The sequence below is a fragment of the Pleurodeles waltl genome, chromosome 5 (genome assembly GCF_031143425.1).
Source record: "Pleurodeles waltl isolate 20211129_DDA chromosome 5, aPleWal1.hap1.20221129, whole genome shotgun sequence".
Classification (NCBI taxonomy): domain Eukaryota; kingdom Metazoa; phylum Chordata; class Amphibia; order Caudata; family Salamandridae; genus Pleurodeles; species Pleurodeles waltl.
Genome location: NC_090444.1, coordinates 1,669,989,132 through 1,670,006,910, shown reverse-complemented (window position 1 = coordinate 1,670,006,910; position 17,779 = coordinate 1,669,989,132). Strand labels below are relative to the sequence as shown.

General features: G+C 45.0%; 1 protein-coding gene across 2 annotated transcripts in view; it reads left to right on the top strand.

The window, feature by feature from the left end:
* The window catches only part of LDAH (lipid droplet associated hydrolase), a 711,314-nt gene that overhangs the window by 635,185 nt on the left and 58,350 nt on the right, over window positions 1-17,779 (top strand). The gene's annotated exons all lie outside the window — the stretch shown is intronic.

Below are 17,779 nucleotides of genomic sequence, written 5' to 3'. Positions count from 1 at the left end.
GAAAGGGAAGGCACTATGAGTGTTGTAAAACCCCAGCAGCAGAATGCTGTTGGGCACTCAGAGGCATGGAAAATTGGAGGAGTGGGTTCAAATATACCACAATAAAATTGTGATATATGTGAAAGTTATGATCATACACCACCATCTCATATTCAGAAACAGCCACAGTTTTCTCAAAATGGCGATTTTCAGAAACGCATGAATACCACAATTTGGGATTTTCTTGAAAAATGTGATTTGTTTACTGAATAAAGACAATCAGATTTATGGGTCTTATTACGACCTTGACAGAGGGGTTTTCTCTATCACAAATGTGACAGCTATCCCGTCTGCTGTATTATGATCCCATTACTATATTCTATAGAGATCATAATATGGCAGACAGGCTAGCCATCCCATTTTTGATGGAGGAAACCTCTCCATCAAGTTTGTGATAAGGCCCAATATGTGATGGAGTACCATGGTAGGATGCATGGGCTGGTACTGCAGGGCCTGGCCTAAGATCAGGCCCTGCTGCCAATCCCCAGTGCCTGTATCCATAGGCAATGCACAGCAGGGATAGGATGGAGGACCTGGGCAGGCCCTATGGCCAACCTCTTCTTGAGCATGGCCAATCAATGGCTGTGCACAGCACCAAATGGGTATGTGGCCGATGAATGCAGTACACCATAAAAAAAACTTTAAATTAACTCAAATAAATTACACTTCATAGTTATTTGTCAGTGAGCATGAAATGGAAAAGAGCTATGAAATTCTTAAATTCTGGTAACTAACACCATAACTGATGAAACTCACCATAATCTGTACACCACTTTGCTTATGTCATAGGAACTAAAACTCTGTGTAGCAACTAGCAAATCATTCATAAGCCACGGTTTGCATTGAACATTGTATACCATAACTGCAAGATTTCATGTTTTTTCAGTTTTGAGTTCCTTTTACAGTAACTAACTTTTACCTGTGTTTTTCAGTCAAAAAAGAATTATCTATCTCTCTATCTATCTATCTCTAGATATATAAATTTAGATCAAATGTTGCAGTTATATTATCAATGATTTAATAGAAGATGTCATGGATGATGTAATATGTGGGGTAATAAGCGGTGCATGGTGAGGGCGCGAGTTATAGTTACCTTAGGGTAAGAGTTATAGTTTCTTGAGATAAATATAACTGCTGAATTTGTGTGGTTTTATGTGTGTAAAATGTGAACTTAACTATAACGTCCCTGTTACCTTTGTTTTGTTAGTGAATTTCTAATTGTTTTTAAACCTATTTCCTAACTATAGCATTCTTGTAAACTTTGGTTTTCTTCAGTGAATTTCCATGGTTTTTCAGTGCTATTACCTAACTATAATGTTCCTGTAACCTCTGTTTTTTTCAGGAAATTTCTAGTACTTTTTTTTTTTAGTGTAAAGTAATATTTAATTACCATACGATAATCCAGCTGTTGCTGCGCATGGCCAGGCCCTATGACCAACCCACCCGCATGCAGCTAACCCCACGTTGCCAACAGCCTTTTCTTGTGCACAGTAGTGGATTGGTCGCATGCAATCAACCCTACAGTTTTCTGTGTCTCTGAGTGGGTGTGTGAGTGGTTGTGTGGGTGTGTAGGTAGATGTTTGAGTGGGTGGCTGTATGAATGGATGTGTAAGTTGCTATGTGGGTCTCTCTGTTGTGTATCATGGCTGTATGGGAGTGTGAGTGAGGTGTCAGTGGTTTGGGTGTGTGGGTCTGTGAGTGGATTTGTAGGTGGCTGGGTGTGTACATGGCTATGTGAGTGGCTGTGTGTTTCTGTGAGTGGGTGTTTGAGTAGCTGTATGGGGTTTTACGTGGGTGTTTGAGTGGGTGTGTGAGTGGTGGGTGTGTGAGTGCATATGACTGGCTGTGTGAGTCTTTGGGAGTGTGATTGGCTGTGTGGGTCTCTAAGTGTGTATGTGAGTGGTTGTATAGGTGTGTACATAGGTTTGTGAGTGTGTGAGTGCTTCTCTGGGTCTGAGTGCGTGTGCGAGTGGATTTTGGGTCTCTGTTTGGGTGTGTGAGTGATGTTCTGGGTCTCTGAATGGGTGTGTGAGTGGCTGTATGGATGTGTGAGTGGTGTTTTGGGTTTCTGAGTGGGTGTGATTGGCTGTATGGATGTGTGTGTGAGTGGGTATGTGAGGGTGTATGTGGGTGTGTGTGTGAGAGTGTGTGATTGGGTTTGTAAGTTGGTGTATCATGTTTTTTGTAATTGGGGTTTGGATCTTTAGACTCATATAGGGGGCAGCGCTGAGCGCTGCGGTGGATGGCAAACAATTTATTCCGCAATTTCTTCCTCATGATGTGTCCCCCACAGACCCTTCCATCAGTCCCATGGTGTCAGGATATCCCTATCCTGACCCTTTATTTACTATTCCAACTTTATTTCCCTACCCCGAGGAACCCTGTCCCGATTGACAACATGGCGGCTGCAACTTTTCTCTCAAGTTGCAGCCAATGAATCACGGTATTGCTGTTAGCACGTGGATCGGATCCATGGATCAACTGATCTGCCCCTCTGGATATACATAAATCTTTTTTCTTTAATAACTTCAAAACGACTGTACAGATTTAGATTAAATTAGAAAAAAGAGCTTTCTGGACCAAGCTTTAGCTTTCTGCCAAATTTGGTGTAATTCTGTCAAGCGGTTTGGGCTGTAGTCATGTCTGAAATCCCTACGGGAAATTGAAAGTAGAAAAGGTGTTTTTGGACCCCCCCCCTTTTCTCGACTCCACCTTCTTGAGGAATCACCCTGAACCTTTCCAGACAGCAGCTGATGTTGGTGGAAACTAGTTTTGAAAAATTTGTGAAGATTCATCAAACAACACCAAAGTTATTAGCAAAACTAAAAACACTTTTTCTATGGAAACTAGGTCCTAGCTATGACTACCGCCAGTAGGTAAAATATGTATATATATATATGTGTGTTTATATATATATATATATATATATATATATATATATATATATATATTCACTGAAAAAAACAAAGGTTACAGGGATGTTAAAGTGAGGAAATAGATTTAAAAAAACCTTAGAAATTCACTGGAAAAACCAAAGGTTACATGAATGTTATAGTAAGGTTCTGAATTTACTCATACAAAACCATAGAAATTCAGCAGTTATTGTTAGCTGAGCCAACTATAACTTGCGCTCCCGTAATGCATTGCTTATGACCTCACATATTACATCACTCATGATATGGTCAGTGACATCTGAGAGCTGTCAGCTTCTGCCAAGCAAAGGCAAACAGCTACCTCCTGTGGGTGGGCACCTTAGGAGGTAGCAAGCCCTGAGGGGTGGTGTCCCCTGGGCCATATATGGCTCCTCGAGGGTGAGGCCATATGTGGCTCTGCACAGCCCCACTCCATCTTTTTAATTGGCCCCGGGGAGGTAGTGTTCCCCAGGGACATGGTTCTGCGACGTTAGGGTTCCGCGATGGACAGTTTATTGTTAATGTAGCCCCCGGTGGGGGTCCCGGTGGCCCAAGGTGCTCCACCTGACCCCCCTTTTATTTAATTTGTATGTTGCTTCGGTGAGGTGGTGGTCCATGGGGTGCTGGTCACGGTTCCCTGCATACTGTATATACATAGCCCCGAGTAGGTGGCGGTCTTCGGGCCCTGGGGGGACCACAGGACCACCCACCTTATAATTATAAAATATGTTGCCCTGGGGAGGTGGCCCCTCGCATTCTTTCTAATTATAGCCTAAGGAAGCTGGTGGTCCCCAGGGCCCGCAGGAGGTCTACTAGACCTCCCCTCATTACAATATTTTAATATCAAGCGCCGGGGAGGTGGTGGTCCCCGTGGCACGGGCCCCCCTGCATATTTTTTTTAGCATAGCCCCAACAAAATCAGAGGGAAACACACTGGGGGCTCCTTTGGTCAGCTCCCCATCATCCTGGCAAAAGGGGGAAGGCCTTTGCATACTTCTAAGGTGGACAGGGCAGGGCCAAGCAGGCAGAGCTTCCAGGTGATTTGCACATTTGCATATTTGTAGCAATGTAAATGGAGAACCATGGACTCTGTTCTCACCAGGAGAGGACAAGAAATAACCCATTCGTCACAGTCACATACAGATTGCGCTCCAATATATCAACAATACATTCACCTCCACAAAGGATTTCATATCGTTTTTCAATATGGAATTGCTGATAAAACACACTTCCTTTGCCTTCGCCAACCCAGGAGTCGGAATCATTTGTCTATTACAGAAGTGGCACTTCAGCTGGGGCACCTGCTATGTTTATATTTGTAAGTGTTTTCTGTTGAGGTCTAATTTCTGTGAAATGAGCATCAGAGTCAGAACGGCCCGGGAGCCCCATCCCCTGGGGCCTGCCCACAGCTTACTTGGGGGGGGGGGAAAGGAGCCCTCCCCCAGCTCATCTTGGCGCCAGGGACCCCAGTCTCCAGCCTTCATTGACTAGAGGAGGGGAGCACGCAACCCCCTCCCCGGGCCGATCTTGGCCCGGGGACCCTATAACCAGGGCCCGACCTTCATTGAATAGAGGAGGGGAGCCCTGCGTCCCTTCTCCCTGGGCCGATCCTGCCCTGGGGACCCCATCCCTCGGGTCCCTGCCTTCAATCAATAGAGGAGGGGGCCAAGTTTGGGCACCTGGGACCCCATTCTCCAGAGCCTGGCCATGTTTCCTGGGCCCCCTGGTCCATCCAGTGTACAATAGCACCGCGGGGATCCTCAAGGACTTTGTGGTCCCAGCCGGCTCCCCCTCCCCTCCCCCCTCCTTTGGGAGCAGGCATTGATATTACACACAGGGAGCTGCTAAACATGCAGCTCCCTATGTGCAGGAGCAATCATTTCATCTCTTTCCCTGCCCGCATCTCTGCATGCAGGGAAAGAGATGAAACCTTCGCTTCCAGTGGGCGAGAGCCCTTTGACACCTCTCGCCTGCTGGAACCGGAGTGTTTGCTCTGACTTGGGGGGATCTGTCAAAGAAAACAGCTATGTCCAGGGGTTGTCAAAGTGGCGGTCCCCAGGGCCCTTATTGTCTCCAGGAGAGGGAAAACTCAGCTCCCCCTCCTTCTGTTTTCACGGGCCAGCCCTGGGGAGGTGGTGGTCCCCGAAGCTGTATATGGCCGTGAAAGGGATTCGTGCAGTCCCCCTCCTTTGTTTTTTTTAAATAGACTTGACCCGGGGAGGCGGTGGTCTTTGGAGCTATATATGGCCTGGGAGGGGGTCCGTGTGGTCCCCCTCGTTCGTTTTTCGAAAATAGGCTTGGCCGCAGGAAGGTAGTGGTTCCCAGGGCCAGGTACCTCCACAGGGCTGGGGGTCCGCACAGTCCCCTATGTTTTTCCTCAGTTTTGTCCCCGGGGAGGAGGTGGTCCACAGGGCCTGGAGCTCCACAAGGCCCCTGGAGGATAGTTAGCAATAGCCCTAGGGAGGAGGTGGTCCCCAGGGATAAAATGCCCCTGGAAGGGGGCCACGTGCACTCCCCTTCTTTCATTTAATAAAGGAGGAATGCACCCTGGACCTGGTCCACTCAGGAGCATAATTAAAAACTTCCACAGGAGACTGCGCTTTTTTTTTTTCTTTCTTTTCATTTTTACCACAGATTTACAATTTATTTTTTTAAATGCCTTTTTGCCCTGCCAGGGTCCTTTTGGGATCTCCGTAACAAAGCTTGGTGGGGTCAAGGTATTCCTACCTCCCCCCCCTTTTCTTTTGTTTCGCTTTTTTCAGGGACTCTGGTGAAGCATAGTCCCAAGATGGCTGCCTAAACTTCCTGGATGAAGTGTTCACAGTCAAAAAGAGCTCTGCATTTCCCTACACAAGATTGTTATTCTTCGTGTAGTCGCCGGGGAGGAACCGCAGCCCTAGATATACAAATTTGGATTTCCTTACATTTCTCAACAACTACTAAACAGATTTACTTAACAAAACAGAAATCACAATCTGTGGAACTAAACCTAACTTTCTGCCAAATTTGGTGTATTTCTGTCCAGTGGTTCGAGCTGTAGTCGTGTTCGAAACCGCTATGGGAATTAACATAGGAAGCACTTTTTTGGGCCCCATTTTTTCTCATCCCCACTTGAGGGATCAGCCAGAAACTTACAATGAGCAACAAGAATTACCGATATACTCTTTTTGGAAAATTACATAAAGAGGCGTCAAACGGCACCAGAGATATTGGCAAGTCAAAAAACGCTTTTCCTATGGAAACATAGGGCCAGATGTAGCAAAGGGTTTTTCCCATTCTTTGTCAATGGGAAAATGTGTTCGTACATATGGCCCATGGTCCTAACTATAACTACCTACTGGCAACCGCCAGTAGGTAAGATATATATATATATATATATATATATATATATATATATATATATATATATATATATATATATGTGTGTGTGTGTGTGTTGTGCATGAAAAGTTTCGGGATGATCCCGCAAGCAGGGACCGAGAAAAAAAGGTGGGGGTCAGAAAACTGCGTTTGACATGATAATTCCCAGAGACTCTTTAGATAAGACTGCAGCCCGAAAACATGTACTTCCAACAGGAGCAGCATTCCCTTGTGTTCTACCACAGCCTCCCAGAGCGTTCCAAAGAACAACCAAATAGCCAATAGTCTTACTTATGATAAAAGTGTGGCACACCTGAAGCCATCTAGTTTGAATCAGAGTGGTAATAATTAAAACAATTAATTTAGAGAGGAACAAAATGAGCAGTTTAATTTTTTCGTAGAAATTATGGTTAGTGCTGGAGAAAGAAAAATTAGGACATGTTTTAAGAGAGTTCTCATTATCTTCCTCTTCTGTTTCATTAAAACATTGTGACATTTAGACTGAAACATGCATAGTCTGAATTTATGCCAAAAGTGTGGTACATCTGACCACCATATTGATGGAATCGAAGTGGAAAACTGAAAGCATTTATTAATGAGGATACTGCAGTAAATGAGGAGATTTGGGAGCATTATAACAAATAAGTCTCCCAAGATGACCACCAGAGAAAACAAGAGTCCAGATGTAGCACAAATATCTCCCAAATGTAGGGCAAGTTAAGCCGAATGACAGAAGTGTGCAAAACACTTAATTTTTTGCTTATTTGCAGTTTTATATAGCACAGAATTGGAGTGCTTTACATGATGAGCATCAGTTACATTACACAAGAACACATTCCTTTTGGACTTTAGGCATGAACAGATTAAGTGGTTTTCCCAGAATCACAGTATATCGAGCTGATGCCGAAATTCAAACCTTGTTCCCCAGTTGCAAAGTCTGCACCTTTTGGCATAACTCTCATCTAAGTGCAATTTATAATCAGGTGATTAACTGGATCATTTAAAAGTGCTTTGTCGCTATTTGAGAACTTAGAAAATATGTCCTCATTTCAGTTTTTTAGAGCACTAACCATAATTTCTATGGGAATAGGACCCTCCTTATTTTTATAATAATTTCTGAAGGGAATGCTTTAGGTATTACAGGTTTGATTATATCAAGATGACGTCATGTGTGCCACACTTTTGTAATAAATATAGGGCAAGATGTATGAAGAAAGTCATTTGCGAGTCCCTAATAGTAAAGTTTAAGAAATCGCTATTTCCGGCAAGCAAAATGTGATGAAACAAAATTGCGAGTCGGAAATAGCGATTTCTTAAAAATCGCTAATGCAATTTGCGAGATCCAAACACCGAATCGCAAAAATAATTGCGATTCGGTATTTGAAAATCGCAAATTGCGAAAACTGTCCCCTGGCACAGCGTGATGACATCACAAGCAGGAAGTGAGTCAGCCCATGCTGTTTCCAGGTACCACACCCACAGGAGCAGTCAAAGAGTCACAGACCAGCCCCAGGGAGCAAGTTTGTGAGCAAGCCAGGACCTGACACCAACATGGCCAATGCTGGTAATGGGAAGGAGAAGGGAGAGAGGAAGAGGAAGCTGAAATTCAGTGAGCAAGAATTGGAGGTGCTCACTGAGGAGGTGGTCAGGAGCCATGACCGGCTCTTTGGGAAGAGCTCACTCCAGGTACCAGAGAGTGAGAAGCAGAAACTTTGGGCTGACATCCAGACCAAAATCTGCGCAGTGGGGGTTGCGCAGCGCTCAGTGGAAGAGATACGCAAGAGGTGGTACGACCTGCGTTCCCGTACCAAGGAGAGGGTGGCCAGCAGGCTAAAGGAGGCAAGGAGCACAGGAGGCGGACCATCCACCCAGACACCCTCCACACCCATGGAAGACCTGGTGGAGTCAACACTGCTTCCAGAAGCTGTCAGTGGGGTCACTGACATTGACACTTCCGGCACACCCAGCACCAGTAAAGGTAAGTCCAATAATGATATGTAACTCCATATGTGCATGTACAAATGCCCCTTAGGAAATAGCAAGTAGTGCAAAGCATTGTGATAAGTAGTCCATTCCACATCTTACATGCGGCACAACAATGCCTTATGGGAGTGGTAGTCCACAACTTAGAGCTGTAAATAGCACATAGAATGCAATAAAGTAGAGCGACACCCAGAAGAACAAAACACCCAGTTCATAATGATACGATGTAAGTGTACATTTATTACCATTGTGCCACATTTGGTGATACATACATAAATGACTTGCAGCACATTGTTGTTGCAGATGGCTAAGGCCCAGCAGCAGCAGAATGTGCCAATGTGGGGGATGCAGAAACACAGCCTTTGTCCGACTCAAACACCAGTGAGTCATTGTGTATAGCACCAATCAGACGCAGGGCAAGGGTGTTACCTCTCCACGATTTGAACCGGGACTCCGATGACATGCCGGATGAAGGCCACACACCACCCCCAGAAGCTAGATCCACAGGAAAGCAGCAGTCCCTGCCCCAGCGTCACTCAACTGCCCGCAGGAGGCCTCACAATGCAGGCACACAGCACACAGATGTAGGTGAGGGTCCATCACTCTTTGGTGGCTTGAAGCATCCCTGCTCAAAGTGCAGCGCCTGCAATGCAAAAACATGAGGGCAATGCACAGGCAGTTGCAGTCACACAGTGCCAATATGGGGGGGCTGCACAAGCAGTTGGAGTGTCTGAATGCAAACATCTGCAAGCTGCATGAGGGACAGCAAACAGCTGCGGAGAACACCAAGGAACTGACAAATGCCATTAAGGAACTCTGTACTGAGATCAGGCATGAGCGAGTTAGCCACCGCAGGCGTGAAAGGCAATTCACTGGAATGTTCAATGGCTTTTGCAGATCTGTAAATCGTCTTGCTACATGTACTGCCCTGATATCACGGCGTGCTGTGGCTGCACAGGTGGAGGCAGCACATAGCAGACGGGATGTTGCCCAGGGATTGGTGCAAATTACCAACGTTCTGGATGCTATGCTGACAGCACGCAGTGCTACACCCAGCGAACTGGTAGTTGGGGATACTGAGGAGTCATCTAGCCTCAGCAGTCTTGCAGTGCCCGTGATAGATCCTAGGCTTGCAGTGCCAGGCACAGTACTGCCTGTGAGCCTGATACAAGAGGTGCCGGCGAGCCCACTGCGCACTCAAGTGGAATTCGTGGTCGAAAGAAGTGACATTGAGGGCTACAGGGGACTACCTTCACATGTAGCAATACAGTAAACTATGATGACAATAGTGTGACACTGTTAATGGCTCATGTCTGACTCATGTGTATTGCTTTGCCCTAGTGACACGTATGTTACCTGAAGTCAAGTTAATAAAGGTGCTAACTACCGGAATACATGTCATTGAGGTTGTGTTGTCATTATTTACATCTGAAATGGTTGTGCGTGATGTCAGCACGCATTTGCCTGCCCTCTGCTGCACTGGTCCTGTCTGCTGGCTGTAGGGGTGGTATGGGATCATCATCCTCATCTGAGTCTGGCTCCGATATTTCCACAGGTATGCCCCTGGTGGTAGCTATATTGTGCAAGATCGCACATGTGGCCACGATTCTATAGGTCCTGTCTGGGCTGTACTGTAGTGCCCCTCCACTTTTGTGGATGCATCGTAAGCGACTCTTCAGCAGGCCAAAGGTGCGCTCCACTCCATTGCGGGTTGCCCTGTGTGCTGAATTGTATCTCCGCTCTGCTGGTCTTGCAGGATTTAGGTAGGGCGTCATCATGTAAGTGCGCACTGCGTAGGCATTGTCTCCTGGAAGGAACAAGAGGGTATAATGAGTAGCTGTGCCATCTGACATCACACTGCCATCAATGCACCATTGTAAAGTTGGGAATTACCTAGTAGATATCCTTCACCAAATTCCCCAGCTAGCAGTCTTGTGTGAATCCCGCTGTGGCGAAAGATGTACAAATCATGTGTGCTCCCTGGGTACCTGGCCACGAGATCAGTTATGATGTAGGAGGCATTGCATATCACCTGTATGTTCATTGAATGTTGGTATTTACAGTTGCGGTACACATACTCTGTGGCCGATGGTGGACAGATTGCAACATGTGTCCCATCTGTGGCACCTAGGACGTGGGGGAACTGTGCTATCTGGTAGAAATCTATTTTTGTCTGCTGTATTTCCTGTGGGGTGTGGGGGAATCTGTTGTACTGGTGTATCCTGCTCAGCATGGCATTCAGAAATGCATTGAAAAATCTAGAGAGGGCACTCTGTGATACCCCTCACGCTGCTGCTATGACCCCTTGATAGCTCCCTGAGGCAAGTAGGTGCAGGGAGCATAATACCTGCACATGGGTGGGTATGCTATTGGTCCTGTGTGTTGTGCGCTGCAGTATGGGTTGTAGCTCAGCTATCAGGTCAAGTATCCTGGCTGAGCTCAACCTGTACTTCTCAAATATTTCCTCCTCAGTCTGGTCAAAAAGGGTAATGCGCACTCTGAAAATGCGCTCCTGTCTCCTCCTCTCTCTCCTCAAACCTGCCAAGGTCCTCATTCTCCTCGCCATGACGTAGAGTGCAGCCGGGCATTCTGGGTCTCTTTATACAGGTTGCACCTGGTTTCAATCTGTGGTAATTTGCATGTGCAAAAGGCCATTCTGCGAATATTCGCAATTTGCGATTTTTTGATGCATCAAATTGCGACATGGTTTTGCGTGTCGCAATGTTTGTATTGCAATTTGCGACATGAACTACCGAATCTGTATTTGCGAATTGCTATTCGGGCTCACAATTTGCGATATGCAAATAGCGATTCAGTATTTCATGTCGCAAAATGCGATACGCACATTGCGACACTCAAAACCATGTCGCTTCTCAAAAATGTTAAATTTTTGCGATTCCTTTTTTTTGGCCTGCGAATGCCTTTCATACATCGCAAATCACGTTTTTGCATTCGCAAACGGACGATTTCTGCACTGTGCGAATGCAAAATCGTTTGATACATCTGGCCCATAGAATGTTAGCAATCTAGTTGTTCATTAGAATACTGTGGGGTGGCAGATGTCAGGGGCATGGACTCGGTTAAATGAGGGCAAGGAGGAAGGTGCAGAGGCAACAGCTTGTCCACCCTGGGCTGGCAGGAGTGGCAGTGGTAGTACAATGGACCACCGAGGGCAGGGGAAAGGGGGGCAGGGGCAACAAACCAACCATGCAGGACAGGCAAAAGAGGCTGTGGTAATATAATAGACCATTGAGGGCAGAAAGAAGAGACAGTGACAGTACAACCATACATGCCAACAAACCCGATTCAGGCAGAAGACTCCCGATGTTTTAAAACAAAAAATGGCTTACTTTTATCTGTCTTCTTCCTGAAATCTCCTCTTTTTTGTGTAAGTCAATGGGGAAAATCAAATCCCCAGACTTTTACTCTCCAAAACTCCCTCTTGCCAGCTTCTAAATGTTGGCAAGTATGGTACATTGGATTACTGAGGGCAGGAGGAATAAGGTAGGGACATGGACTCCGATAACAGGGGCAGGAGGGAGATGGGCAGGGGCACCAAACTGACCTTACAGGGCAGGCATCAGGAGTTGCAGTAGCACAATACACCACACGGGGCAAGCGGGACAGCAGTGCAGCATAATGGACCATGAAGGGCAGGAGGGAGTAGGGGCCCGTGGGCACAACCACAGACTGCACATGGGAAGTAGAGATCATGGAACAAGGGGGCAGGACTGGAGCAGCAAGCTGACCATGGAGGGCAGGCGGGAGTGGCAGCAAAATGGACATGGAGGACAGAAGGGAGGGGATTGGAGCATGGAACTTGGACAGGCAGGATGGAGGTGGCAGGGACAGGTGGCAGTCATCTGACCATGCTAGATAGATGGGAGGGGCAGTAGCAGCTCAACAGAACACTTTGAGTAGATAGGTGGGGCAGAGGCAGCTCCATGGAACATGGTGAGTAAAAAGGAGGGCGCTTGGGCAAGTACACAGACCTTGAAGGGCAGGGGGAAGGGAGGGTAGGACAGCAAGCTAAACACAGAGGCTAAGAAGTAGAGCAATGATAGGGCATAGAATTGGGTAATGGAGGGCAGGAGGAGTGGGCAGGGACATCAAGCTAATCCGAGGGCAGTGGCAGCACATCGGACCATGCTAGGCAGGAGGGAGGGGGCTGGTGCATGAACTCGGACAACAGAGGGTAGGGAGGAGGTGGATGGGGCAGCAAGCTAACTGTTCAGGCCAGTCGGGAAAGGCAGTGGCAGAACAACGGCCACACAGGACTGTGAAGAGGGAGAAGGGGCATGGACTTGGACAGTGGATGGGAAGGAGGGGGGGCAGAAGCAGCAAGCTTGGGTGGGGGCAGCACAATGCCAGGCCAGCCCTGTAAAATTGGCATTTTACTTGACATTAGGAAAACCTAGGAATTAACAAAAAATACTAAGTTTAGAGGGACATTATAGTTAGGCTCAGATTGTACACGCTCAAACCCATAGTTATTCAGCTGTTATGGTTAGAGTTATTTCAAGTAAGTACTACTCATGCCCTAAGGTAATTATAACTTGCGTATCGCCACACACTGCTAATTACCCCAGATGTTACATTACTCATGACATCTTCTATGACATCAATAATAATATCACTGTATCATTTGCTGTAAAATTATTGATGAGAAAACTGTGCATGGTGAGAGCACAAGGTATAGTTACCTTCTATTTTCTAACCAACACACACACTCTCTCTCTCTCGCTTTTTATTCAGTGGCAGCCACCACTGCATAGGTATAGTTAGGTCAGTGTTCACATAGGAAATGCCTTTTTTGGTTTCCTAAGAACTTTGGTACAGTTTGACATATCTTCACAAAACTTTCCAACAAATTGCTCCTTTTAGCCTAGTTAACTCATGGAGAGTTTCGGGGTGATCTGTCAAGCAAAGCAGAGAAAAAGTGGGGGGGGTCCCAAAATGCAAAATCCTAATGGATTTAGGCAGCTCTACCGCAAAAACTGCTGAATGGAATTACACAAAATTTGGCAGAAAGCTAGATTGTGCTTTTTGTGAATTGGTGTAAATCTGTTTAGTAGTTTTCGAGAAACTAAAGATAAGAAATATTTGTATATATAGACAGTTAGGTCCTAGAGACATCCAATTTAAAAGAAAATAAAGTGTTCTGCTGGGCCTAGGGGTCTTTATTTCCTTGAGCCAAGTCACTCCTGAAGGAGCAAGTCTTCTGCCGGAGTGGAGCTCTGATTGGCTGGCTGCAACATCAGAGAAAATGTTGTAGGCAGCCATTCGAAAATTTGGGGACTTTGAGCCCTATGTATCATGCATTTTTGCAGTCTCAAACGGTCAGATTTGGAGGATTGGGCTGTTTCCGACCGCAGAAATGCATTATGCTATGTATGAATTCCAATTTGCGATTCAGTAACATGTTACTGAATCGCAAATTGGAATTGCGAATACATATCGATTTGTTATTAGGAAGGGGCGTGCTCAGGGCATTCCTTCCTAATCCCGAATTGCAGCAGTATGTAGGAATGGTGGTGACTAAAATGCGGGCACAAAAAATTCACATTTTGACACCTACTTCAAGTAGGTGGTCCCCCGTTCGCAATTAGGAAGGTGTCCCCAAGGAGCCCCTTCCCCTTTGTGAATGTATGCGAAAACGTTTTTTTAAGAGCAGGCAGTTTTTCCTTTAAGGAAAACGGGCTTCATATAAAAAAAAATTGCTTTATTTGAAAGCAGTCACAGACATGGTGGTCTGCTGACCCCGGCAGACCACCATCCCTGTGATTTTTACATTTCCTAATGGGTCACAAATTGCAACCTCCCTCACTAATATTAATGAAGTAGGTCGATTTGCGCGTCGTGGAGTTTTCATACATTAGAATAGCAATTGCCTAGTTGCGATTCACAAAGAATCACAATTAGGTAAGCGCTATTTAGAAAAAGTATACATCTGGCTCTTTGTCCCCTTTCCTTGTTTTTTTTTAGAAAAAGATATAAGGGGACAGGATAGTGATAGACCCCCTCCAGTGCAGAACAAAATAAAAAAATGTAAAAGCTGCGATCCCACGAGACACCTGTAGGATCACAGCGTTATAAAAAGAAAAGCCCTGGTTGTCATTCATTTTCATTTAAGTTATTGGACACCCCAGAGATGTGCCAGGGCTTGAGGCTCCTTACCTTATAATATTTGGGGAGGGGGGCATGTGGCGCCCCTCCCCATGACAATTTTAGGCCTGGGCGACCCCATCCCCAATTTCTTTACAAAAACGGGACCCCATTCCCGGGGGCTTGATACTTCACAGTGTCTCCGAGAGGGCTTACACTGTGGTTCCCTCCCCTGGAGAGTGCCGGCATACCCTGCCTGCACTCTCCTGAGCAGGGAATACCACTTTGCTCCCACCGTGCGGGAACACTAAAAAACAAATGCTGCTCCTGCCTGGGAAAATGCTAATAAAAGGTGCCGGCTCACGCCAGCATCCATATTGAGCTGACTGGGGAGTCGGCCAGGGCTTTGAGGTCTTGGGACTCCCCCTGCATTCCCCAAAAGAGTGTTTTGTGAGTGTCCTGGATAGGCACCCCGGATCACCCACCCAAGGCCCTGGGGGATGGGATCCCCGGGGTCACTCCACTATCCCTTAAAAATGAAAGACCCCCTCTCTTCATTAAAAAATAAGGATCCCAGGGGATGGGAGACCGTGTGTTTCCCTTCCCTTAATGCAAAAGAAAGGCTCTGGGGCTGCAAGGGCACGGGAGGAGTGCTGCAAGGTATAGATTTACGAGGTGAGGATTTTTCAGGTAGAATTCTTTATCAGAAGAATTGGATATTTACCTTTGACAGCAGCGTTTCTGGCGTATACTCTTATCTTCCTGCACATTCCTCCTGCTGTTCCCCTGTTCTGAGGAGTGTTGTATGTTTACCAACGTTCCAAGTTAGTTTTTGCTGCACTTTTTTCTCATTTTCCTCCCTCGTGTTCCACGTGGAAAAAAAAAACACCTGAACTCACTTCAGGCCACCATGGTGGCATCATATGTCTGTTTGACGTCACATCTTGGGAGATACTGGAGTCTAGTTGAAGCCATGGCACCGCCTATCAGCACAGTTGAAGCCATGGCATCGCCTATCAGCACAGGAGAGCTATTTCATCTGTTTCTATCAAGTCAGATGTTTTAGGAGATGCAATATGTAAGTAGGCTGTTGGCAGACAAAGTATTGTCACCGAAAGTAAGCAACTTATTAATTTGCCCGCTGATAAGCAGAGCGCTACGTCATCATCTTTTAAGGCCAAACTGGTATCTTGGCATTCTTGTAGCTTGTGGCAGAACTTTGGGCTTTCTAGAATTCATTTTTGAGGACATTAATTGCAGAAGCTTTCAAGCACTAAAATTATTTCCTGATGTGCTTTCTTTCTTTGATAAAACTACTGTGGTTTTGGAAAACAGGAAAATTGGGTGTTTCATTTCATTTTTTGACTAATAAAAATAAAAGGGAAAGTTCACAATCCTGGAGGACTGCAATCCTTACATTGAAGTGGTCAATTAACACTACTTTTGTCTCTCACGATATTTATTTTTAATTGGTAATTTTACATTTCAGCAAACTAACATCTGTACCACAATGTACTTCTACAGATGACATGTAAAGCAGTCTGCAAGCCCATGAGTTGCAAATAAATTGGAATTCAAATGATGTACTGCTGTTGTGCATGTGTTAAACGCAGATTTAGATACGTCAGCAACACTCTTCCCATTTGTAAGCGTACTGGATATGTTGTATCAAATAAAAATGCTTAGCCGTGTATGATTTACTCTGCTAAAGAAATATGCATCAGATGTTGGTCTCATAGCATACAGGTTTATCTAAAGAACCCTTTCTGAATATAAACACAATTAATCCACTGCTCCAAGAATTAGGCACCATCATTAATGTTGATATTTCATTAAAAATTTAAGCTAGCACAGACCCTTGAATTTTAAATTGGTATTTCAATTTTAGTTTGCTATAATGTCACCTGTAATGAAGCCAGATCTTCAGTGTTAATCTGCCTTGTTTTTTTGCAACTCTGCTCTTTAAAAAAGCTACATGAATAACAAATATAGCCTTTAATTTTTCTTCCTCTCTAATTTTGGAAGTATGAGATTATTGATATTGATCCTCCATTTATTAAACGATTGGTTAATAACCCAGGCCTCCTCATTAACTGAGTGGTTTTACTCTTCTTTATCTTTCAGTGTCATATCCCTCCCCTGTTCTAATATAGTAAATTCACCTCCCTTATGTCTCATCTTTGATCCCCCACAACTTTGCTGAAGTTCCCAGAGAGTTCATACCTTTGATATAGCCAGAGGCACCGTACTGTTAGAAGTAACTAAGAGATGGAAATGGATAGTATACCCAGATGATATCCACAGGATTTCACCTTCACTCCACCCCTCACCTCCTTAAATGTAACTACCAAGCAACCCCCCTTCCACCGTAGATCTTTACTCACAAATTGCTAAGTATATGATAAATGTATTCAGGTTTTGCTAGAAATTGCTGCAGTAAAATGAGTAATTCATAGGTCCATCTTGTTTTTCCTCTACGTTTTAGCATTACAGGAAGCTGTTTTGAGACTGCTTTTACCTCAAAGCTCCCTTATCTTCCAGGCATACTAGTCTATATTCTTAATAGCAATCCACTTGTGCATCCTGCCTCATTGTGCCTTCTTCAGAAAGTGTGATTTTAATTTCAGTAATCCCAATATTGGATGTTTTGGCAGTTTGGGCTGGACTTTTACTATTGGAGCATGGCCAAAACTGATTTGCATCTAGCTGGTTCCAAACTGACATGGCATGGTGTGCAAAATTACAATGGACTGGGATGCGGCCCTGAGTAATTACTAGTGGCTGAGATTAATTCAAGCATTCCACCTATCACGTTTTGTATACATCAGTAGGTGACCCAACAACATTTGTTTTATTTTTTCATAGCCTTTTTTATAGATTCAGTCTTAGTGTCACACAGACCCGCAATCACCACCCCAAGTATTCCATAATCGGGAACCTTTGACTCAGGGTTTGTTTTCTGAACGCTGTAAGCTTCAAGCATAATCAGTATGCATGTTAGATTGTCCCAGCCTCCCCACACGTATAACAGTTCTTCAGTACATCCAGATCAGTTTTAATTTATAAATTACCTTACAGCTTTGTTGCCTATGTTGAATGCTTATGCGACTTTCTGTGATGTTCAGCTATACTGGCTCACATTGTTCATTGCTAATGTCCCTGTTCAACGTGTGCTCTCTCTGTATTTATATAAACACTCTTTCAAGGAATATTTGCTCTTCACAAAGGTTTCAAAATGTTAACTCTGTTTTTTCACTGATCTCTTAATGATAGAATACCTAACCCAGTGAAAAATATGATAGCATGCCAGTCTGTCAAACTCAATCGAATTGTATTCAGCCGTGCATTTACCAAAGATTTTTATCTTTTCACACTTGATT